The following is a 26,014-nucleotide window of genomic DNA, read 5'->3' as shown; positions in this document are numbered from 1 at the left end:
ATTTGGATATGTTCGGCTTAATCAAAGCGTTGGAGACAAAATGTATTTTCTTAGCTCTTTTAAGCAGGTAACAATAAGTGATGTTTACTCAAAACTGGAGGTCGTCACTAGATAACAGTGCACGATACGACTTCTATAAAACCTTTAAATATTGTCGAACACCAGAGGTTTACCTGCACACTATAACAGACAGAAAAATTAGAGACATATTTATTAAACTTAGGCTAGGGTTAAATGATTTTTTTATGTGCAACAGGGGTCGTTTCCCCTCTATTCCTAAGGATATGCGTTTTTGTCCATTCTGCGAAAACCATATCCAAAACGAATTACACTTTTTGTTTATATGTCCAATTTACAACCTAAGATTGAAATATATGCCTGATATCACTAAGAACCACTATTCCATGAACAAAATATTATCCTCTAATGGTATCCCTAGTCAAAAATTTACTAAGATATTACAATACATCTATCAAAGTCTACGACTGCGTAGTATTAGTAAATCCGATATGTCCAGAAATAATAAGTTGTTTTGAAACTTTCGCATCTAGATCAGGAGTATCTACATTTCATTTTTGTTTGTTTGTTTCTACTAGAAATGCATATACATTTAAATTGTCAAATTATCTTGACATGATAAGTATATTACTGATAGATCCTTTTGTATTGAACGTCGCGCTATGGCTGAAAGCCTTTGCGACGTAAAACTTCATATTTCCATTCCATTCCTTTTGTATTCCTTTTGTATTTTACACTACTACTGCTGCCACTGTGGTTATTACAACTGTTATTTCAATACCTCTATTACATGTCAAGCATCATTATTAGATATCCACTATGTATAATGCGCTGTACAGCTGTAAATGATACTGTTTATCTGTATGTGTATATGGGCCAATGGCCTTTCATACAATAAAGATTGATTGACTGTGTGGAATGTAGAATGTGGGTAGAATAGATCTTCAGCAACCTATGTTTGCCGTAAAAGGCGACTATGCTCGTCTTAAAAGGCGACTTACAGGATCGGGTGGTCAGGCTCGCTGACGAATGACGAATAACGAACCCGCTGCTAACCTCAGGCCACTAAATTCAACCAGGGCCTTCAACAATACAAGTAGACACCCTATCCACCAAATTACCCTGTAAAAGGGGTTTTACCATCTTCCTGATTCAAGGGAGTTAACTGACTATGAGTGAGTGAGTTGGGTTTAACGCCGCTTTTAACAGGATTCCAGTTATATCGCGGCGTGTCAGCTTGATGTGGGAGGAAAGCCCGAAGTGATGCAGGTATCAGACGTTTACCACTTCGGTGAAACCCACGAGCACGGGTATGGTGCTGACAAACCTAGAAACATAATCGGGGCGAACCGGGATTCGAACCCACAATCATAGGTTTCTGGCGTGTCCAAGGGACGCAACTCTGCACAGCGAATCGCGGCGCCTTCGACGACTGGGCCACCAGACTATGAAAGTCTAGTTTCCACCCTTGCCGAACTAGGCTGGTATTACGGAGTTACAGTTTGGCTGGAGAGTGCATAGTCCAATCAAAATCGCGCAACAAAATTAAACGAAATGTGTAAAGAATATGGACTACAACATGCTGTTTTCAGTCGACTGCGGGATTTGCAGAGCATGTGTACCGTCAACTGGGCGTCAACAAATGCTTTCCAAATCTTTTCATGTTTTTAATCAAGGTGCTTGTGTGATTTGATGCATTTCGCGAGGGAAGACAAGTTCTATTACAATATAGATTTTGATGATAGATCATATCGTCTTGACCGGGCGCCGACATTTTGTTTGAAGCAAATGCAAGGGATATGGTAGGTGGAATCTGATTAGTCCATATGACAGACATGGAAGGGTCATAACTCGTTCGGCAAGGGTGGAAACTGGACTTTTACAGTCAGTTAACTCCCTTGCCTTGGGAAGATGGAGTCTTACAGGAGTGGTGTACATGATTACTTAATATTCCTTTAAACAAACTCAATATCACACATATGAAGTAAGAATTACCATTTATCATGATTTTTTTCACAGTCGAGTGCGAATGTTAGAGTAATTTGGTACTGGGGACAAAACGGTATCCAGATGTGGATAGTGATTGCTCGAGTAATGCACCGTTACAGATGCACTGATTTAAATAAGAAAAACCTTTTCTTACGTGTAACACGTAGTCAGACGACAAGGTGAGTCCCGGCTTGTCTACGACAACCAGGGTAAATTGTGTGTCCGTTTATCCTGGTAGACAGATACAGTTAACACAATCACTGACTTCACAAAGCTCTCCTACAAATACCCCATAACGAGGGGTAACACATTGTCTGACACAGTGTAACACATAGTTAAGTTCCGTTCATCCTGGTAGAGAGATCTACAACAGTAACAGTAAACACAATCACTGACTTCACCAAGCCCTCCTACAAATACCAATTACGAAGTATCTCCGTACATCATGTCAAATATGACAATGGTAGCACAACACGGCCAGTGACATCATACATTCGTTTCCCGACACAAGGCGTCCCCATCACGAGGCGTCCCCATCACAAGGCGTCCCCATTAAGAGGCGTCCCCGTACATCAAACTGGCAACGCCCTTCTTCCTCTCGTCGGAGAAGGCGTGGATCTGGCGAGTGTCCGGGTCGCGATATATCGCCTGCAGCACCGCCATGTACGTCGTCCGTGGTAGCAGCTCGTGGCCGTAGTCGTTGTGGAGGATGTCCAGGATGTCCTTGAGAAGAGAAGATGTGCCATTAACAACGCAACATATATACCATTACGATTACCCCTTCTCCGCTAATAGCAAAGTAGCCGATGTGGATATATCATGCATCAAATTTTAAGTTGTAAAGATAAGTGCTGAGTGCGGCGTTAAACAACAAACAAAACAATGAACACCTGTACAATCATAGCATATGACAAAAGTAAATTCAATCACGCTGTTGTTTGTGTGTATGATACTGCAGACGCCATGAGCCAGTAGAGGTCATGACGCTAAAGTTGTGTTGCCTTGGGCTCACCTTTTTGAATCCCGGCTCCCACTTGAGCTTATCCGGGAACAACTGATGGTGGAATCGTTTATGCCGCACTGCCTCCTCCACAGACTGCTTCAGCCACAGGATCCTGGCTACAACCTGGGAACAGAGCACCTTGATCCTTACACACACGTGAAGCTTACACACACGTGAGCTTAATGATGACTAGATATGAAAGGAAATATTGATGGAATATCCTGAGCAGAAATAAACTGTTTACGAAGAACCACAAGATTACATTTGACACTGTTACCCCCGCCACCTACACAAGGATGTCAATCACTGGATTGTCTGAACAAAGTTATTAACAGACCGCCGTTATACAGCTGGAATATTGAGTGCGGCGTAAAACAACAAACAAACAAAACCAACACAATGTCACAAGACACTGGTACCCTGGGACCTACACCATGTCACTAACAATGATTTGGAAGAGTGTCTGCTCGCATTGTTTAGGAGACAGGTAACAGTGCCTGGTCGCATTGTGTGGGTGAAGGGGACCAGTGTCTGGTCGCATTGTGTGGGTGAAGGGTAGCAGTGTCTGGTCGCATTGTGTGGGTGAAGGGTAACAGTGTCTGGTCGCATTGTGTGGGTGAAGGGTATCAGTGTCTGGTCGCATTGTGTAGGTGAAGGGTATCAGTGTCTGGTCGCATTGTGTGGGTGAAGGGTATCAGTGTCTGGTCGCATTGTGTGGGTGAAGGGTAACAGTGTCTGGTCGCATTGTGTAGGAGAAGGGTGACAGTGTCTGGTCGCATTGTGTGGGTGAAGGGTATCAGTGTCTGGTCGCATTGTGTGGGTGAAGGGTAACAGTGTCTGGTCGCATTGTGTAGGTGAAGGGTAACAGTGTCTGGTCGTATTGTGTGGGTGAAGGGGACCAGTGTCTGGTCGCATTGTGTAGGAGAAGGGTAACAGTGTCTGGTCGTATTGTGTGGGTGAAGGGTAACAGTGTCTGGTCGCATTGTGTGGGTGAAGGGTATCAGTGTCTGGTCGCATTGTGTAGGTGAAGGGTATCAGTGTCTGGTCGCATTGTGTAGGAGAAGGGTAACAGTGTCTGGTCGCATTGTGTAGGTGAAGGGTAACAGTGTCTGGTCGCATTGTGTGGGTGAAGGGTATCAGTGTCTGGTCGCATTGTGTGGGTGAAGGGTAACAGTGTCTGGTCGCATTGTGTGGGTGAAGGGTAACAGTGTCTGGTCGCATTGTGTAGGTGAAGGGTATCAGTGTCTGGTCGTATTGTGTGGGTGAAGGGTATCAGTGTCTGGTCGCATTGTGTGGGTGAAGGGTATCAGTGTCTGGTCGCATTGTGTGGGTGAAGGGTAACAGTGTCTGGTCGCATTGTGTAGGAGAAGGGTATTAGTGTCTGGTCGCATTGTGTGGGTGAAGGGTATCAGTGTCTGGTCGCATTGTGTGGGTGAAGGGTATCAGTGTCTGGTCGCATTGTGTGGGTGAAGGGTATCAGTGTCTGGTCGCATTGTGTGGGTGAAGGGTAACAGTGTCTGGTCGCATTGTGTAGGTGAAGGGTAACAGTGTCTGGTCGCATTGTGTGGGTGAAGGGTATCAGTGTCTGGTCGCATGGTGTAGGTGAAGGGTAACAGTGTCTGGTCGCATTGTGTAGGTGAAGGGTATCAGTGTCTGGTCGCATTGTGTGGGTGAAGGGTATCAGTGTCTGGTCGCATTGTGTGGGTGAAGGGTATCAGTGTCTGGTCGCACTGTGTGGCTGAAGGGTATCAGTGTCTGGTCGCATTGTGTGGGTGAAGGGTAACAGTGTCTGGTCGCATTGTGTGGCTGAAGGGTATCAGTGTCTGGTCGCACTGTGTGGCTGAAGGGTATTAGTGTCTGGTCGCATTGTGTGGGTGAAGGGTAACAGTGTCTGGTCGTATTGTGTAGGTGAAGGGTAGCAGTGTCTGGTCGTATTGTGATGTAATAAAATCTGGTACGCGACTACCAGTGGTTTGTGACATCGATAGATGACAATTGTAACTATCATTTGTTTTGAGTTTTTTTGCTATGATAAAATTATTCAAGTTACCATTAATATTGTATTTGTTTACGACAAAAATTGTGTTTTGTGTATACGTCCTGTCTGCTAACTGACAGCTAATTGGTTCCCCCACATACCTGAGCATTGACCGTGGAGATCCTGGCCCCTCCAGAAGATCCTATGACGAGTCTGGGATCTCCTGCTCCGTCCACGAATATCGCTGGCGCCATTGACGACAAGGGCTGCTTCCCGGGCTCGATGTAGTTGGGAGGAACTGCCTGAAAAAGACCAATCCATGTGTCTCTGTTCAAAACACCCTCGTTCTTTAAACTCCGCGCAGCTTCAGCCATCAAGGGATCATTATTCTTAGTCCAGATCAAACACACACGGCACAATAATTAAACACCCTCGTTCACCAAGCTCCGCGCAGCTTTAGCCATCAAGGGAACATTCTTCTTAGTCCAGATCAGACATACACGGCACAATTATTAAATACCATCGTTCACTAAACTCCGCGCAGCTTCAGCCATCAAGGGATCATTATTCTTAGTACAGATCAGACACATAAGGCACATAATTTAATACCATCGATATAATATTCTAGATATCTGTTGTTCGAGACAAGTGGAGTGTTGCAATAGTACCGATAATGATTGTGTAGGGGCCATGAACCTTCAAAGTATCGAGTTAAATGTGTTTACTCACCTTTAGGTTGTCGAGGTAGGAGACGTTAGGAATGGAGAAGTCCGCCATCTCGTTGTTGAGGATGATCCCGGTAGATGGCGACACGAGGAGGGAGCCGAAACTTCAACAGAGTCAGCAAAAGTTGTATCGTTGAATTATATTTTGAATCAGTGTGTCGTCCTCATTTTTTTATTCGATAAAATTGCGACTGGCAGTAATACCGGCATCTTTTCATAGTCACTTAGTTCTATTAACATACCTTCCAATTTGGCTTTGGGAGTTACCCCACTTTGCATGAAAGTCAGAACTTTTACTCTATGATATGTCTGACGACACATCCATAGTACGTTATAATATCGCTGTTAAGCATGACTTGTTCCTGAGTTTTTGAAGTTGATAAAATATTTACATATTCATCAAATGCTCTTCTTGGTAGAGTGAGTGAGTGAGTGGGTGAGTTGGGTTTGACACCGCTATTAACAACATACCAGTTATATCGCGGCGTGTCAGCTTAATGTGGGAGGAAAGCCCGAAGTGATGCAGGTCTCAGACGTTTACCACTTCGCTGAAACCCACGAGCACAGGTATGATGCTGACAAACCTAGAAACATAATCGGGGCGACCCGGGATCCGAACCAATCATAGGTTTCTGGCGTGCCCAAGGGAGGCAACTCTGCACAGCGAATCGCGGCGTCTTAGACGACTGGTCCACCCGTCGCTCTCTCCTCCCCCCCCCCCCCCCCCCCCCCCCCCCCCCCGAATAAACCAGGAATGAGACCTTTGGGTGACACTGGTAAAGACTGACGTTCATCGGGCTGACAATGATTGAGTGAGTGAATGAGTGAGGATGGTTTTACGCCGCTTTTAGCAATATTTTCAGCAATATTAAGGCGGGGGACACCAGAAATGGGCTTCACACATTGTACCCATGTAGGGAATCGAACCGGGCTTTTGACGTGATGAACGAACTCTTTAACCACTAGGCTACCCGACCGCCATAATCGAGTCGACAGGGTTAATTGATTGCACATAAAAGATTCGATATAAAAAAAGGCCTTCTGCTTAATGAGAGAAACTGAAAGCAGTAGCTAGCTGTGGATGTTGGAAAGTTAGACCGTGGTCGGCCTTTAACAAAAGATAAAAACACACTAAACATAATTATTCTTTCGATGGAACTCCAACTTTGGTTTTAGATGCCATTGTGCTCAGAAACGACACAGCGCATCAACACATAATCCACAATATAATGGTGCGGACTTTAGGAGTTAGGTCGTTTTAAGTTGGTTAAATCAGATGTGTGACCACCTTTGGAGGTAAGCGCAGGTCTTTACGCACGTATTGGAGTAAAATTTCTCATTTTAATTTGAATGTTAGATGGTTACACTGCACTTTAATAAAGCGACGTTTTCCTGAAAGACCACCCGTGAAGCATCTATGGCTTCAAAAAAGTAATGGAGGTTTGAAGATGTCGGCCAAATTGGCGGAATTGGTCAGGTATGTCACTTACTCCTTAACAAAGCTTGTGATATGGAAGAAAAACACAGTTACAAACATTAAAAAAATGTACAGGTATGATAGGTTTTATCTGCCAACAGTGGGCGACATATTAAAGTTGGATCTCGAGATTGAGAAAGTGCGTGAGTTGGGTTTAACGACGCTTTTAACAGTATTTCAGTTATATCACGGCCTGTCAGCTTAATGTGGGAGGAAAGCCCGAAATGATGCAGGTCTAAGACGTTTACCATTTCGGTGAAACCCACGAGCACGGGTATGGTGCTGACAAACCTAGAAACATAATCGGGGCGAACCGGAATTCGAACCCACAATCATAGGTTTCTGGCGTGCCCAAGGGACGCAACTCTGCACAGCGAATCGCGGCGCCTTCGACGACTGGGCCACCCGTGCCCCCGGATCTCGAGAGGAACACATGTACACTGCTGTCGTGGCCGTTGAGTCATAATCAGGGAAGTAGTTCGGGAAGTGGTCTTACTAGTAGTTGATGGTGCTGCAGACAGCCACGGCGTCGCCGTTGGGAGCCAGGACATTTATCTGTGCTGTGCCCTGCTCGTCCCACGGTTCGCCGGTAACGTCCGTGTAGTAGTTGGTGTTGTGGGTGCGGCTCAGGTCGATCTTCTTGCGCAGGGACGCCGCATAGGCAGGGGACGTCATCTTCCTTATGAGCTGTTGGAGTGAGTGAGTTGGGTTTAACGCCGCCACTAAGAGTGTTTCAGTTATATCACGGCTTGTCAGCTTGATGTGGATGGAAAGCCTGAAGTGATGCAGGTCTAGACGTTTACCACTCTGGCGAAACCAACGACTGGTGCTGACAAACCTTAACACATGATCTTGGCGATCCGGGATTCGGACCCACGATCATAAGAACTTTACTCTGCACATCGACTTGCGGCGCCTCAGATGACTGGGCCACCCGTGCCCATATCAGCAATTGGTGAGTGAGTGAGTTGGGTTTAACGCCGCTTTTAACAGTATTCCAGTTATATCACGGCGTGTCAGCTTAATGTTGGAGGAAAGCTCGGAGTGATGCAGGTGTCAGACGTTTACCACTTCGGTGAAACCCACGAGCACGGGTATGGTGCTGACAAACCTAGAAACATAATCGGGGCGAGCCGGGATTCGAACCCACAATCATAGGTTTCTGGCGTGCCCAAGGGACGCAACTCTGCACAGCGAATTGCGGCGCCTTAGACGACTGGGCCACCCGTGCCCCCATATCAGCAATTTGAACATTCAACAGAATTATCATAATCAAAGGTTAGACTACTGTTTTGATGAACAGGGAAACATGCAATGTGCAAGATACTGTCTACATCATGTCCACATCCGGGTTAGAATAGGTCTTCAGCAACCCATGCTTGCCTTAAAAGGCGACTATGCTTGTCGTAAGAGGCGGCTAACTTGATCGGGTGGCCAGGCTCACTGACTTGGTTGATGCATGTCATCGTTTCCATGATGTCAATCACTGGATTGTCGAGTCCAGAGTTAATTATTTACAGACCAACTTCATATAGCTGGAACACACGCGTTAAACACCAAATTTTAATATAATTGCCAGAGATGGACCTGTCTGGAGTGAAGGATGAAGGGAATGAGGGATTTTAAGGCCGCATTTAACACTAGTTCGGCGTGTCAGCTTGATGAGAGGGGAGACGTGAAGTGATGCAGGACATCCCATTCTTTTTAAAACTCTACCTACTGGTCGAATCTGCCTAACGAACCCACATCATCATCTTTAAACAACGAAGTTATACGCTTTAAGGAGAAAGTAACTCTTTGCAGCAATAGTCCAGAGATATTACAGTGCCTGCTAATGAAAGAGAGATGTAAACCAGTGGTTGACAGCATGAGCAGTACCATCTGCCAGGTATCACATTTCAAACCAAGACAAAGTACGTATTTACAAAGTTAATGGAACGTGTAAAACAGTAATACCAATATCGATGACTTGCAACATGTAAGAAAAGGGTTGGAATAAATGTTCAACCCATTTTGACATTAAGGCTATCTTTGGGGTAATTTAAATGCCCATGGTTGCTTAACTTATGGCCATGAGTATATGCGTGTCTCACGTCATGTAACTGTACAAAGTGAGGGTCCCCCCAGTTTCAGCCTGTCCGCATAGGCAAACTTGAAAGCCTCGATGATCTTGTGGTACGTGGCGGCCTCGGCTGCCGGGGTTTCAATGTCAGCTGGCGTGAGGTAAACCCTGGAGTTGAAACAAACAAGGAAAAAGGGGGTTATGCTTCACATCCCAGGCCCTTGTAATTCTTGCTATCAGAGTATTTGACGGAACGCTGAAGATGCGGCGTAAAATCGTTACAAGCTAACCATTGAAAATGAACAGGAATTGCGAAATCATGAACTTTGATTTCGAACATGTGCAGTCATTTGGAAACGTCTTGTGTGAATAGAGTGTTTGTTTGTTTGTTGTTTAACGCCGCACTCAGCAATATTTCAGCTATGTGACGGCGGTCTGTAAATAATCAAGTCTGGACCAGACATTCCAGTGATTGATATCATGAGCATCTATCCACGTAATTGGAATACGATGACATGCATCAGCCGAGTCAGCGAGCCTGACCACCCGACCCTGTTAGTCGCCTCTTACGACAATCATAGTCACCTTTTACGGCAAGCATGGGTTGCTGAAGACCTATTGGATCTTCACGGGTCAGGGACATTTGGACGTACACGGGCGTTGCTCCCTGGTTTCTATTGTACTCTACACAACGTGACGCGTGGCCCATTGGCCAGTGTTATTTAAGTATTAGGTATACTACCTTCCAGTATCTCCAGGATGAGACCCATCACAGGCCCCCCGCTGGGTGCTCCCGGCACATACATCGTCAAGTCGCCATACTTATACTCAAGGGGGCGCTCATGGCGGGTCAAGTTCACTTCGAAGTCGGCTTTGGTCAGAAGTCCACCTGGAAATGGGACACGATGTGAAACGGGAGTTTTATTTCAAAATGCGTGTTCAGTTTTGTTTGTATGTTGTTAAACGCCGCACCAGCAATATTCCCGAGTTTCTGGATTCAAGAACAGAGACAGGCCCCTTCAAGACATTCGACAGCGAGGGGGGGACACTTACATTATCCTTAAGTCAAATATAAATATATATTTTTGTACCAATAGCTGAAAAAATATCTGGTCTCAAAACAAAATCCCAGGACCCCTTTAAATATCAAATGGTCTGTTCATTCCTTATTATTGTCACCACTTATTTGACCTATTGTATTGCCTTGTTTGAGTGGAAACCTAAAAGTGTGTGATTCAGTATAATTATTCAGTATTCATTGATCTTATGTGATAAAGTACTGAATTTACTATTCTATTAACTATAGTATACTAAGTATAAAGGGCGAAGATGTATTTGGTGAAACCTCCTTCATCCTGATTGTACCACGCCCATTGAAATCGTCGGGATAAAGGAACATGGGTAGAGAGTAATGTCCCTTACATGTTGTGAGTGAGTGAGTATGGTTTTACGCCGCTTTTAGCAATATTCCAGCAATATCACGGCGGGGGACACCAGAAATGGGCCTCACACATTGTACCCATGTCGGGAATCGAACCCGGGTCTTCGGCGTGACGAGCGAACGCTTTAACCACTAGGCTACCCGACCCCCCCACCTTACATGTAGACCTTCCAGACAGTACTTGACTGGTTTCCGGACTAGCGATTTTAAGCTGCACACAGTTTTAAAATTGCATTACAATTTAAGTATAATTTAATCACAAGATTTTTATTATTAGTGCACTGCCTGGCATACTGTATGACGCATTGAATTCTACGTCTTAATTTCAATAATTGACAGTATATCGTTTTGTTCATGTGCACTGTAAAAGGCCTCTAACATTATGACCATGTATTATTTATTCATTCACTCACTCACACATCACATCTTACAAAAATAAAAGTAGATGTACCAAACTGTTCGATTTCCTGCAATAAGCGTTTCAGCAACCTCCCCTTTGTATAGATAATCGGGACCGTGCTTCGCAATCCCGCTCAGCGTCTTAGCAAGGGCAGGTAACTTCACTTCATCACCTTCCAGTTTTAGGCCACCCTGCTCGTTACAGAAGAACTTGCTGGAAATGTAAGTTTTCATTAAATGGAAAAAGTAAAACACACTGCTTTAAACTTCTTAACTGGTGTGTTAGTTTTATTGCTGCGTAAAAAAAAGTCGTTCAAGAGTCCGGGATCAATCTGGACATGCTACCATAACATTTTGGAATCCTGCATTCTGATTGGTCAGCCAGAGGTATCGAATCATCGTTCGAAACCTCTAAACCGAAATAACCCTGACTCAAAGTCATCACCCTGGCACAAGGGACACAACTCTTCTGATGCTTTGTTTCGACGATTTAGACAACTCGCCCGATCAAAACTATTCTACGTATGGTTGATATCATGCGCAACGATCCACCACGTGGGGGCATGCGCTTTCATAACATACATGTCATTTCAGACCCACATTATATTCCGTACATATTCCATTATATTTTTACAAGGAGTACTGTAAATGTACTGTGTTTTGCGAGCGGTACATGGGTGATTAAACATTTACAACCTACCAGAGCTCCGGGAACTCCACCTTCAGTGACACGTTGAATCTCCTCGTCATCAGCTCCAGTGCCCTCGCAGATGAGTTGGACAGAGGGTGACCGTCTCTCGCCATCTTGATAGCAGGTTCAAACAGCGTCGCCCAGGGCAGCTTACCATACTTCTGATGCGCCTCCCAATATGCCATCGCTTCTGGTGGGACAGCTATCGATAAGGGACCTGCAAATGTACGCTGAGTTTTATGTGTTGAAGGTAGAGGTGGCACATTCGAATAAGGCGCCGCAATTCACTGTGCAGAGTTGCCTCCCTTTAGCCGCGCCAGGACACGCTGATAGTAAGTAGGAAATCGAGATTCGCCCTGATAATGATTATTTGTTTGTCAACATCATACACTTGCACGTTGATTTCCCAAGTGGTATGTGTGTACACCTGTATAATTCACACACGCTGTATAAGATGACACGCGCACTATAACTGAGATACTGTTCAAAGCGGTGTAAAACATAACTCACTCGCTGTAATATATGTACTGACTATACACTTTTTATCAAACCTTAAAGAGAAAGAACAACTTCTTTCTCGGACATAAAACAGTGCAAGCAAATGTGTTTTACCATTCGTGACCACTCGCCCCTTTCCGTAACCTGCAAGAAGACTCCTCACCCTATCGATGAATGTTAAGTGCGATAATACGACAAACCAATCAGAATGCGCGTATGATTTCAAGTTCTTCGTCAAAGAACCCCCCAGAAATAATTTTTGATTTTACACATGTCTTGCATCTAAAAATATACCCAAGACACAGTTAAATGTCTTCAATCATACTGTATAATTCCGCATGTCCATGTGTGCTTTAAATTGCATCTGAAATATATATAATATACGGGGAAATTTATGTGAACCATTACGCAACTAGTTGACAATTGTTTTAGGTATGCCCGTTTGCGCCAAGACGGAATCCGGACGCAAAAATGGCCGAGAGAAGGGCACGGGTCGCTATTCAGCTTGTCCCGGAATAACACGAGTTGGCCACGAATGGTGTTTTACATAAGTGTAAGCAGTACGTACTGGAGACAGATCCCAGCTACCTCCAAAGTCCAATCGATCCTTGAGTCCAGAAGCCATAAGAGGGCGGCAAATTTACTGTTCGGGAGGGAAGGGTGGGGGTGGACTTTTGTATAAAAAAATCAGAAAAGAGAGTCCGGGAGAGAGTTTTTTCCAGCACGGTTATTTCAAGAAATGTCCATCGCGCAATTATACTTATGCTGTAAAACCTAAGTTTTAGTTTTAAAGCAAACAAAAGCAGGATTGTCGATCCATTCCTCCCCGGGACGTATATGATGGCACTTTGGGCTGCCAGGGATAGTTTCCCATGCGGGCTCTGTACACATGGGTATCATCTGCACTTCAATACTGACCTTGTCGGAACGTCTTGTTGATGAACTTATCTAAAGAGGCTGCCAAGGGAGCGAACTCTCGACCGTTGATAAATTCAGCTTTCCGGGGCGATTTTTGATATACCATGATAAAACATCCTGAAAAGTAAGGTGAACTTTATATATTTGTATGAGCAGAATGATGATTTTACATAATACTATTGTAACTTTTCAAATACTAGTATCTCACACCGTATCTCACGCCCTATGTCTTCACCACGTACCTCACTGCAGCCACGCCTACATCACACACCTCACTTCCTCCTATACCCACATCACAAATTCTCCAATGTCAAAACCGCGTATCTCACCTCCGCCTGATCCAACTAAGCTACCCTCCTATTCCTGATTTATAGACGTCACGTATCTCACCTCCGCCTGAGCCAACTAAGCTACCCTCCTATTCCTGATTTATAGACGTCACATATCTCACCTCCGCCTGATCCAACTAAGCTTCCATCCTATTCCTGATTTATAGACGTCACGTATCTCACCTCCGCCTGAGCCAACTAAACTACCATCCTATTCCTGATTTATAGACGTCACGTATCTCACCTCCGCCTGAGCCAACTAAACTACCATCCTATTCTTGATTTATAGACATCACGTATCTCACCTCCGCCTGAGCCAACTAAACTACCATCCTATTCCTGATTTATAGACGTCACGTATCTCACCTCCGCCTGAGCCAACTAAACTACCATCCTATTCCTGATTTATAGACGTCACGTATCTCACCTCCGCCTGAGCCAACTAAACTACCATCCTATTCCTGATTTATAGACGTCACGTATCTCACCTCCGCCTGAGCCAACTAAGCTTCAATCCTATTCCTGATTTATAGACGTCACGTATCTCACCTCCGCCTGAGCCAACTAAGCTACTATTCTATTCCTGATTTATAGACGTCACGTATCTCACCTCCGCCTTAGCTAACTAAGCTACCATCCTATTCCTGATTTATAGACGTCACGTATCTCACCTCCGCCTTAGTTAACAAAGCTACCATCCTATTCCTGATTTATAGACGTCACGTATCTCACCTCCGCCTGAGCCAACGAAGCTACTATCCTATTCCTGATTTATAGACGTCACGTATCTCACCTCCGCCTTAGCTAACTAAGCTACCATCCTATTCCTGATTTATAGACGTCACGTATCTCACCTCCGCCTGAGCCAACGAAGCTACTATCCTATTCCTGATTTATAGACGTCACGTATCTCACCTCCGCCTTAGCTAACTAAGCTACCATCCTATTCCTGATTTATAGACGTCACGTATCTCACCTCCGCCTTAGTTAACAAAGCTACTATCCTATTCCTGATTTATAGACGTCACGTATCTCACCTCCGCCTTAGCCAACGAAGCTACCATCCTATTCCTGATTTATAGACGTCACGTATCTCACCTCCGCCTGAGCTCGAGCTATCTGAGCTACCATCCTATTCCTGATTTATAGACAACACGTTACTCACCTCCCCCTAAGCCCATGCTGTGTGGCTGTCGGACTCCATCACACAACAGTGAAGCAATGGCAGCATCTACCGCAGACCCACCTTCTTCTAAAATATCTCTGCGATGATAGAAAGTGCAGCTTTGTTTTAGAAATGGAATTACGTACTGGCCACGTTTATTAGTCAAAGCCCAGATATGTCCCTCTGAACATAAATTTCTCATACATATCAAAATACGTACCAGGTGTAAGACATTTCCTAATTATGACTGGCACAAAGCGATCTACAAAAATGGGGAAGAGTACAAGCAAAAGGACCACATGATCGATAACCGTTTAGGAGATATCCCGAATTGATTTATTATTTTTTGTGTGCTATATGGTGAAAAAGCATTTAATAGACAAGTCCCTACATTGTCCGTTTTTAAAGCTATTCAGTTCATATTTTTGTTATTTTGGAGGGATGAGTAGATTATGAATGCACTCTTAATCAATACCGACCATGTGGCCCTTTCACTGGTAGCCTTCCCACAATGCATGTTAACAAATGGCCGAGATCTCCTTTCCGCACAGATCCTACATAGACTTAAAGACAACACAGAAAAAGGATCAGTTGTCATGTCAACTACAAACAAAACATGTCAGTATAAAACATGCATGATGTACATTTTTAAGGACCTGACAACCTCTACATGCACCTCACGAAGGCTCACAAAGCCTCGTGCGCCAACCTGTCGCTATGTGGCTGAAATAATGCCGATGCGACGTTAAAATTTAACTCACTCACTCACTCATGCTTACCTGCCTACGCGGGAACATGATGGGTGGTCTGCAGCCACCGCCCCGATTGCCAACCGCTGACCTTGACCCGGCTTCAGACCAAAACCCAAACCGAGGGCAAGGACAAGGACGAAGGCAGCCACTAACAGAACCACTACTGCAATGATTATACTCCTCTTCCTTCCACACGGGCAGGCTGTCTTATCGGGATTGGTCCTGGTATTAAAAGCATCACCGTCTTTCATTAAACTGAAAAAGAAACCGGCCTCATCCTTACATAATGTTCCATTCATATATGAACACGTGTGTATGGACTTGTGGAATTATACCTCCTGATGAGAACCGATATACTGGGATTCACCCCCTTGTATCGCCTTCAAGTGAGTGAGTGAGTTGGGTTTAACGCCGCTTTTAACAGTATTCCAATTATATCGCGGCCTGTCAGCTTAATGTGGGAGGAAAGCCTGAAGTGACGCAGGTCTAAGACGTTTACCACTTCGGTGAAACCCACGAGCACAGGTATGGTGCTGACAAACCTAGAAACATAATCGGGGCGAACCGGGATTCGAACCCACAATCTGCACAGCGAATCGTGGCGCCTTAGACGACTGGGCAACCCGTGCCCCCTCACCTACAAGTGAAGATCCGGGGTAGAATAGATCTTCAGCAACCCATGCTTGCCATAAAAGGTGACTATGCTTGTCGTAAGAGGCGACTAACGGAATCTGGTGGTCAGGGTCGCTGACGTGGTTGATCTCAATTGCGTGGATCAAAGCTCAGGCTGTCAATCACTGGATTGTCTGGTCTAGACTCGATTATTTACAGACCCCCGTCATATAGCTGGAATAGTGTTGAGTGCGGCGTTAAACAACAAATAAACAACCCTACAAGGTATGCATTGCATTGTTTATGTTTATCTAAGACTCAAGATGTAATCTAAATGTCATGATCACATTTAATGTAGTATTATAATATCATTAATTGCTGTCTTAAAGTATTGTATATGTTTATATAGAATGTGTTAGCTTTAAGTAATTATTTTGTGTATGTGCTGTATAGCCAACATAAAAGTCAAGGAACTCGTGCCCATCACATGGACATTTTTGCGACCGGGATACGTCTTAGCGCAAAGGGGCATACCAAAAATACTTGTCAACTAGTTGCGTAATAGTTCACATATATTTCCCCATATATTATATATATTTCAGATCCAATTTAAAGCACATCGGGACATGCGGAATTATACAGTATGATTGGACACATTAAACTATGTCTTGGGTATATTTTTAGATGCAAGACATATGTAAAATCAAAAATTATTTCTGAGGGGATTCTTTGACGAAGAACTTGAAATCATACGCGCATTCTGATTGGTTTGTCGCACATAACATTCATCGATAGGGTGAGGAGTCTTCTTGCAGGTTACGGAAAGGTGCGAGTGGTGACGAATGAAGTTTATTAGTGTATATGCTCCAATATAAACGTTTACCACACAGTCTGTTAAGTGTTTTAATGGATGGCTGATATGAGTGAGTGAATGAGTACGGGTTTACGCCGATTTTAGCAATATTCCAACAATTTCATGGGGGGGGGGGGGGGGGGGGGGGGGGGGAGAGACACCAGAAATGGGCTTCACACATTGGACCCATGTCGGGAATCGAACCCGTGTCTTCGGCGTGACGAGCGAACGCTTTAACCACTAGGCTACACGACCGCCTCGGATGGCTGATATGAAATACATCCATGTGATAAGCCTCTGCTAAGTATATATACATGTATGTAGCGTTGATGATAATGTTGTACCTATTATTTATCATGTATGTAATTAGGTTGTCTAAATCTTTTAACTGTCATCTTTGATGTCCTAATACAGGGCATCGCTATAAAGACCTCAACCCCGCAGCATGTGTCCAAGGGCGTTTGTTTCGGCCCTCGGATGGTAGCTCAGGGTGATGACGGAAGAGAAAACTAAGGGGTGAAGTTTAGACGACAGCAGCCATATTTATTGTTGAGGGTTGAAATGAGTCGAAAGAGTACATGTTGATAAGAACGTGAAAGAACGCACACCGGGACCGAGTGGCCAATCTTCCCGGGTGGGAGAACCGTTCTGTCACTTACACGAGTCGATCTTGGCTGTCTCCAGGCTGTCTCCCTGACTGACTGACTGACTGATATAGAAGATTTAACGTGCGCTTTCCGACTGTAGCGTATTTCGCACACGGGCCTGGCCAGACCATTTAGTGTATTCCGAAAAGGGTGAAAGTGGTCTGTGCAACCCAAGAGGGAGCTTATAGGGGTTGCTTATATTGAATTTTTGGAATTTTTAAATTTGGAATAAATGCCGAGGTTGGTGGAGGAGGGACCATGTCAGTCGGGTTTTGAACAGCGAGGTATTACGTAACGTGTGGCAAGGTCATTGTCCCACGTGTATGTATTATACGTAAGATCCGGCGACGTTAGGAGGTGTTAATTGAAATTTATAGATTGCGCTGGAGATTAAGGGTCCTGCCCGGAGGGGCTTATGATAAGAGGGGATACACCGAATGTTTACTGAATATATCAAACAGACAAAGGGCATAGGATTTCGGTGGATTTGGAAACATATTGAACCAGTTAGGTATTTAGATAAATGAAATGTTAAATAAGTAATGAAACGGTTTGCACTATTACACATGTGTTTGTTCAACTGTGTGACAAGACATACACCAAACTGCTACATGGACACGGCTGATTTTGTATTTATCCCTGTGGCATGTGTATTAACCGTGTCTGTGCGGATATCTGCATAATCCGCACAGTCGGGGGGGGGGGGGGAGAAGGTTTAATCGTAGGCCAGTGAAGAGCGCTGCATTGCACGTGTCGAGTCGACATGACTCAGTAACGCATACACGTACAGCGTGAACTCCACGTGCGTCGTTTATATATGTTTCTTTTAAAAAATGTTGTCGGAGGGGATCGGAATTATTTGTCTTCAGATTTCTCCATAAAAAGATAAATTGTTCGCTGGACATGTTAGATTTTCGGAATATATAGGCAGAGCCCCAGATAAGCTGCGTATCTGCGTAAAATACGCATCAGAAAATGCAGAAATACGTAGTAAAATAAAATCCAAGCGTATCAAATACGCAACGAACATTACAGATACGCTACAAAAATAAAACTTGTGCGTATCATCAAAATATTGTGAAGTAACCCTGCGTATTTGATTAGCAAATCAGCAACTTATTATGAAATTATAAATGGGCATTCCGTCAACCTTGCCAAACTCCACGATGACAGTTACATCATGAGCATTTGCCATCACACTTTCTTGTGGAAGTATCGCAGTATTTGTGAGTCCTATAAAGCTCTCGAACCCACACGAAACCAGTTTGCAGGGACTAGATGAATAGTGTTTTTAAATATTTAACTTAAATACCCACATGTGTAAAAACTAGTGGGTAACAGAAATTTGAATACCCAGATAGAATTACTCATACCCAATGATTTTAAAATGCATGGGTAAAATACCCACAACACCAAAAGCTTATCTGGAGCTCTGTACAAGTGATGTGAAAAACAATTAAATTGCCCGGCTCCTCCTGTGTGTTTTGAAGCAGTAACCGAAAAAATATTCTGTCCCAAACAAAAGCCCTTATTTGTTTCTGAATGTGGAAGGTACAACCAAAGACTGACTCTCGGCGACGTTTGGCTTCACCGCTCTGTTTTTTAAATGACAATTATGTTTCTAGGTTTGTCAGCACCATACCCTAGTCTGTCTTACAGACCCTGATACAAATATATCAAATACAGCCCATGCAAGTCTATAATGTTTGGCAAGTCTAGATTACTGCAGTATGGCTTTGGTTTAGAAAGTAAATTTTCCATTTCGAAGTGATAAAGTCCACCAGCAATGATGTAGGCAGTTGGGACTTTATCCATGAACTCAGATAATGAAGAGAATCACTGGGCTCCCTTTTTATTATATTTTTTATTAAGATAACTGAACAACTGGTTTTTTTGTACGATATGTTCATTTCAGAGACTATATGTTAGTCTACACCATACCCATGCTCGTTGGGTTTCACCGAGGTAAGGTTGGTAAACGTTCAAGACCTGTATCACTTTCTTCCAAGCGCTTCATGACACTCACTGGTCACTGTTATTTATCGGCAATGCACGCTTCATTTTAATTTTCCTGGGTGCCATTGAACAAAACAACCTTAGCGCTACGACTGTCGTAAGCATATCTTAAGGTATGCATTACGATCACCTTAGTGCTGAGATAGCTTTGTACAACGACACCCTGTTGTGAATTTGCTATGAATAATGGTGTTTTATTCCAAATCTTTCGGTAGCATTAAACACTCAACTTTCGTAATTTATCTGTTTTACACACGATCATTCTCTGCTGAAAAAACAAATTGTCACCCATTCAAATTTCCCTTTCTTGAAAAAAATTGAAATTACCAACCATAATACGCCAATTTAGGAAAACAAAGAACTGTCTGTGATTGTGGAAATGAGTCTTCTCCCAAGAAGACTGTAAACACGTTGGTGTAGGCTATATCAGGTTACACTGATCCTGCATTCCGCGTTATACGATGAGAAAACCATTTATAACCCCCTTATACGGCGGTTCTTAAATCTCACGCTCTGTCGGAACAGGCCAGATCTTCAGGATGTTTACGGAATGTCAAACAATCAAGAATATCTTGCAGGCGAAAGTCTCTAAATTTTTGTATACTGTTTACTTTGCTGGCGTGTAAATTGACAAGTTTCTGATCATGACAATAATAATAATATGTCGGGAAGTGTTCTTATTTGTAAAATAAATAGTGTCGTTATCTAATAAGGACGTTTGTATAAACACAAAGGACATCATCTATATTAACACTCCGTTTATCCGGTAACTTCATTATCCGGACAAATAAAAACGGTGCGGTCTGGATTAACTGAAGGGATTTACTATGAACGGATTATGAGGCATTCGTGACGAATTATCATTTCAACAAGAATAGACAAGTACCAATTAACAATCATAGGTTTGTCAAATAGGCCTATCAACAATGAGCAATTTCAGCTGAGACACTGGAACGAAGATAGAAAACGCGACCTAACAACGTTGACAATAGCGGTAAGAATATATTCATGGATCAGTGATGACCCAGTTGTTTCCAAAAAGAAGCTGTTGCCTCAGATGAATAGATGAAGTTATGCCAGCTGGGACCACGTCGATCAATACATCATGTATGACTTTGCTGCAGGCTTCAAAATAAGCATTGTAAATTATGAATCAATATTATTCAATCGAAAACATATTATAACAGGAGTTTCACTGTACATAATGATAACAAAACATTTTCTATCAAGCAATGATCGGATAAATATTAATTTTAAAAATCATCATCATTATTATTATTATTATTATTATTATAATTGATATTATTATTAATATTATTATTATACCCTATATATTGCGCATTGCGTATTAGCTATTGTTTGTATCATGAAGACTTTGCCATGTTTGAATTTCATTCAAAAGTTGAAATAACACGAAGACGTAAAACTTAGTTGGATAACAATATTTTATCATTATTTTCACCATCATTACACACGTTGAATGGGAATACATTTATTATCAAAATAACCAATCATTATCTCAAACGATTTCGGCGTTAAGTCGTTGTTTCATGTGTTTCAGACGGAGGAAAAGTTGAGAAGTCATCGCGTTCAGAAAAGAAAACAATTTTGCAACCAGAATAAACATATCACTTACCCATCCCCTAAGCCTTCCTCTTCACCAACTGCTTCACCAGTAGACATAGCTGGTATCAAACCTTCCGACAGTCTCTCTATAAATTTGCAAAGTCAATACACTTGTCTAACACAACCCCTGACCTAGATGTTTCTCAAAAGGTGGAATGCACGTGATTTCTTGTGGATCTTGCCCAAACTGTACTGTTCAGACAAGGATTCCGTTTTTTATCGTCCTCCTGGACTGCTGAACTTTTTCTTGTGCGGTTTATAGTCCGAGTATAAGTTTTTAGGTACATATTCTGTTCCAGGGCTAAGGGGGCTATTAAAATTGCCCTTATCGAGTGTATGTATTTTTTTCACTACGGTCGAACTGTAGAGATGGTCGGGCCACCTGCGATGCGAGGGGCAGGACGATTGAGGTGTTGATGGATTTAAGCCATGCGTTCCTTATCAGTTGGACCGGACCCCCATGCGAACCCAAATGTATATAATATAATGCCATTTTTGAAAGTTCGTTTATGCATAGAAAATGTTTGGTAAGTAAGCTGTTCTATGTATGGGAACATATTTGTTGAGTCATTTTGTAACATTAGAGACGGGAATCAGAGACCATGCCGTAGTACCCTGCTACACACAAGCGGTGTTGATAACAGTTATAACCGATGAGCTGTGAATATACGATTCTTTCAGAGAATATAGAACCACCATGACAGTCAGTATGTACGCACATTCATCGTAATAACAGTTTGCTGTGACATAGAGTCAGTAAATGAATAGTGGTCTGTTAAATTGCTGGAATATTGTTTTGTGCAGCGTTAAACAACAAACAGATACAGCCTGCCGACTGACGCGTCGGTCTGGGTGAGTGAGTGAGTGAGTTGGGTTTAACGACGCTTTTAACATGATTCCAGTTATATCACTGCGTGTCAGCTTAATGTGGGAGGAAAGCCCGAAGTGATGCAGGTCTCAGACGTTTACCACTTCGATGAAACCCACGAGCACGGGTATGGTGCTGACAAACCTAGAAACATAATCGGGGCGAACCGGGATTCGAACCCACAATCATAGGTTTCTGGCGTGCCCAAGGGAGCGTCGGTCTGAGGAACGACGCTGTAATTTATTAAGAAATAAAGTTTGCTCTACCCTCCTTGTATGGCGTAATAAAGTATATTTGTACCCTGAACAATTATAGTCGAAGCATGTTTGCATTCCGAGGGGATTGATGTTATAATAGTTCAGGTCAAAACTAATTTATTACACTTTCCATGGGGTAGAGTAAACTTTATTACACTTCTACTTACTTCTTAAGATGCCGAATTCGAGACAAACCTTATATTTTGATTGAGATGCCTTTAAAATCAAATCTTTTATAAGCGACGCTGTAAATTGAAAAATCCCCAAACAGACTGTTCCATCTACCTCCCCGCACCCTTACGTTAAGAGACAGAATACGTTGTAAATATGATCCCTTAATTAGTTGTTAAGGGTTAAAGTCACATTTCATTATCCGTTCAGTGTGTGATTATCCAAAACCACATACAGCAATATTTAAAGTAGGATTTAAATTTACGTCTGTATTTACATTTTCTCCAGTTTAATCACACGAAACCAAATATAGTGCAATGTGAGGCCGAGCTAACAGGGTTCCTACTATTTCACGTCCGGGGGAGTCCGGCATGATCCGGCAGCGTCCGGGAGGTTTCATAAGACGTCCAGGAATAAAATAATGCAGTGCAGTCAGTCAACAAAACATGTCTTTCTCAGTTTGGTACGATCGTAATAATATCAACTCACTGTGTTAATGGCGTACAAATAAATAAAACGCCGCAAAATAACTAAGTACAAGTAATAAGGTAAGAAATATTTAATAGGCCATGGAAGTTGTTTTTTTTCCGGACGCTACCGGACTTTATTTAGTAGGACCGAACATTTTCCGTCGTAAAAGTTGAAACCATTCGTCACCACTCGCCCCTTTCCGTAACTTGTCCCGGAATAACACGAGTTGGTCATGAATGCACCACCAGTGTCAGCTGGCAGTCTGCAGAAAACGCATGACATGAAATGGGGGTGCTTACCAAGTTGGTTGCACTGTAGTCCATGGGCCGGGACATCGAATATCTGTACCCTTGTTGGAAAATATTCGTAGGATGTCCAGTTACCAGCATCTTCCCGAGGCAAGGGAGTTAACTGACTTTAAAAGTCCAGTTTCCACCCTTGCCGAACTAGGCTGGAATTACTGGGCTCGATCGTTACGCCACCAGTGGCTATTACCAATTATGTCCCTTCTAAGCCTCTCCTATGGACCTATGGATCTGCTCGATAATCAAGATCTATATTGTGATAAAACTGCTCTTACATCGCGAAATGCATCAAATCACGTGAGCACCTTGATTAAAAACGTGAAAGGATTTTGAAAATATCTGCTGACAACGCATTGGCGATGCACACGCTTTGCAAACCCTGCAATCGATCGAAATCTGCACGACAGTTTACGAACCGGATTTTGATTTCGGTGCCCGATTTTGATTGGACTATGCATAGACTCGTTAGTCCAGACAAAACGTAACTCCATAATACCAGCCTAGTTCGGCAAGGGTGGAAACTGGACTTTTATAGTCAGTTAACTCCCTTGCCTCGGGAAGATGAGTTACCTGCTGTGATTGAGTGATTTTGATGTCCCGGTACCAAGACACATGAATATGCACATTGCATATAAATATCAACATATATCTGCCATGATCTCAATGTCTCTTTCTTTTATTTAATCTATTTCAATAGTATAATTTGAAATTACTTAAAAATGTAATATAAATATTTAACATGGGGTTTTATTTTGAGCTCATGTTTTACATATCAGCACAAGTCGCGATGCATCAAGTCGAATATGGTTTGTGTACTCCATTGCCGACGTGTGATGATTGATAAGATCTTACTTCATGATACGGATTCTGGCACCGAGGTTGACGTACCTGCGTTTCCTGGGAGGAGTTGCGCAAGGTCCATTCAACTACATGTGCAAGCCCTGCATCCGTCACGGGACCCGTGAAGATCCGGTGTAGAATAGGTCTTCAGCAACCCATGCTTGCCGTAAATGGTGACTATGCTTGTCGAAAGAGGCGACTAACGGGATCGGGTGGTCAGGCTTACTGACTTGGTTGATGCATGTGCAAGCTCTACATCCGTCACGGGACCCGTGAAGATCCGGGGTAGAGTAGGTCTTCAGCAACCCATGCTTGCCTTATTAGTGACTATGCTTGTCGTAAGAGGCGACTAACGGGATCGGGTGGTCAGGCTCACTGACTTGGTTGATGCATGTCATCGTATCCCAATTGCGTGGATCGATGCTCATGATCTTAATCACTGGATTTTCTGGCCCAGACTTGATTATTTACAGACCGCTGTCATATAGCTGGAATATTGTTCAGTGCAGAGTTAAACAACACTCAAACAAACAAACAAACAAACAAAGCATCCGTCACTGACGTCTTTCTCGTACCATGTTAGGATGTCCTTTAAGGGTTAAGGAATGTGTAGCGGAATTAACACACTCGAGTATTAGTTTTTCGAACACTTTACCCACTGCATTATCGGCATTATAGACCAACTGAAACACGGCAGGATTGAGGTAAAATCCTAAGTTTTGAGCTGCTAATTGGATATATATTCAAACACACGGATGTATGTGTGTCTCTAATTTTGTGATTGTTTGTAGACAGTAGTCGAAAGACCTGACTTTGGTGATTGCCAGAGAGAGGTCACGACGGGGAACGCCAGAAATGGGATTCATAGGTTGCATCCATGTGGGGAATCGAACCCGTGACGATCGATCGTTTTCACCACTTGGCTACCCCACCGTGAGAGAGAGAGAGAGAGAGAGAGAGAGAGAGAGAGAGAGAGAGAGAGAGAGAGAGAGAGAGAGAGAGAGAGAGAGTAGTATTACTGCGAACACGTTTTAGAAGTTCATGTGATGAAGTGAATATGTTTTATGTTTTAAGTTTATGTGGTGCTGCGAACCTGTTTTGAAAGTGTATGTGATTTTGCGAACCTGTTTTACAAGTTTTAACTTTTAAAACATGTTCGTATCGTCACGTGATGATGCGAACATGTATTACGAGTTCACGTGATGATGCGAAAATGTTTTAGATGTGAAATCAATCACGGCAAACAGAGCTGTTTCTAGCTAAGGCGGTATTCAAAGCTCTCATAAAATATGCCAAGTTCAACCAGACACAGACCTCATTCTTTAATCTACGATTTTCACAATACATAGGAGACGCGAAATTCGAAGTGGTTGTTGCAGAAGAGTGACAAGTTGTTGTAGTGGTTGTACTGAGTGAGTGAGTGAGTGAGTTGGGTCTAACGCCACTTTTAACAGTATTCCAGTTATATCACGACCTGTCAGCTTAATGTGGGAGGAAAGCCCGAAGTGATGCAGGTATCAGACGTTTACCACTTCGGTGAAACCCATGAGCACGGGTATGGTGCTGACAAACCTAGATACATATTCGGGGCGGACCGGGACTCGAATCCGCAATCACAGGGTTCTTGCGTGCCCAAGGGACGCAACTCTGCACAGCGAATCGCGGCGCCCTAGACGACTGGGCCCAGTGGTTGAACTCACAAGATGTGGCAGGAAGAGCTTAGTGCTGCAACATGACTGTGGAATATATTTATTTTATGAAAAAAAATCCAGAAACGTATACAAAAGCAAGTGTAGTCAGCTCTAGCTAGGTCTATTACACATGAAATCAGCATCGGAAAAATTATTTTTTATAATTTATAAGTCAAGAAGGGTATTGTGTAATAAAAGATTTCATAGACTAG

At 43.2% G+C, this 26,014-nt stretch overlaps 1 pseudogene; it reads right to left on the bottom strand.

Annotated features, from left to right (window-relative positions):
- Positions 1–1,959: 1,959 nt before the first annotated feature.
- Positions 1,960–21,364, bottom strand: LOC139445741 (glutathione hydrolase 1 proenzyme-like; annotated as a pseudogene).
- Between the last annotated feature and the right edge of the window lie 4,650 nt (positions 21,365–26,014).

This window comes from Haliotis cracherodii, unplaced genomic scaffold (assembly GCF_022045235.1).
Source record: "Haliotis cracherodii isolate W230 unplaced genomic scaffold, xgHalCrac1.p SCAF_6, whole genome shotgun sequence".
NCBI classification, from domain to species: domain Eukaryota; kingdom Metazoa; phylum Mollusca; class Gastropoda; order Lepetellida; family Haliotidae; genus Haliotis; species Haliotis cracherodii.
Note: the sequence above shows the minus strand (reverse complement) of the source record. Positions and strands in the feature narration are given on the sequence as shown.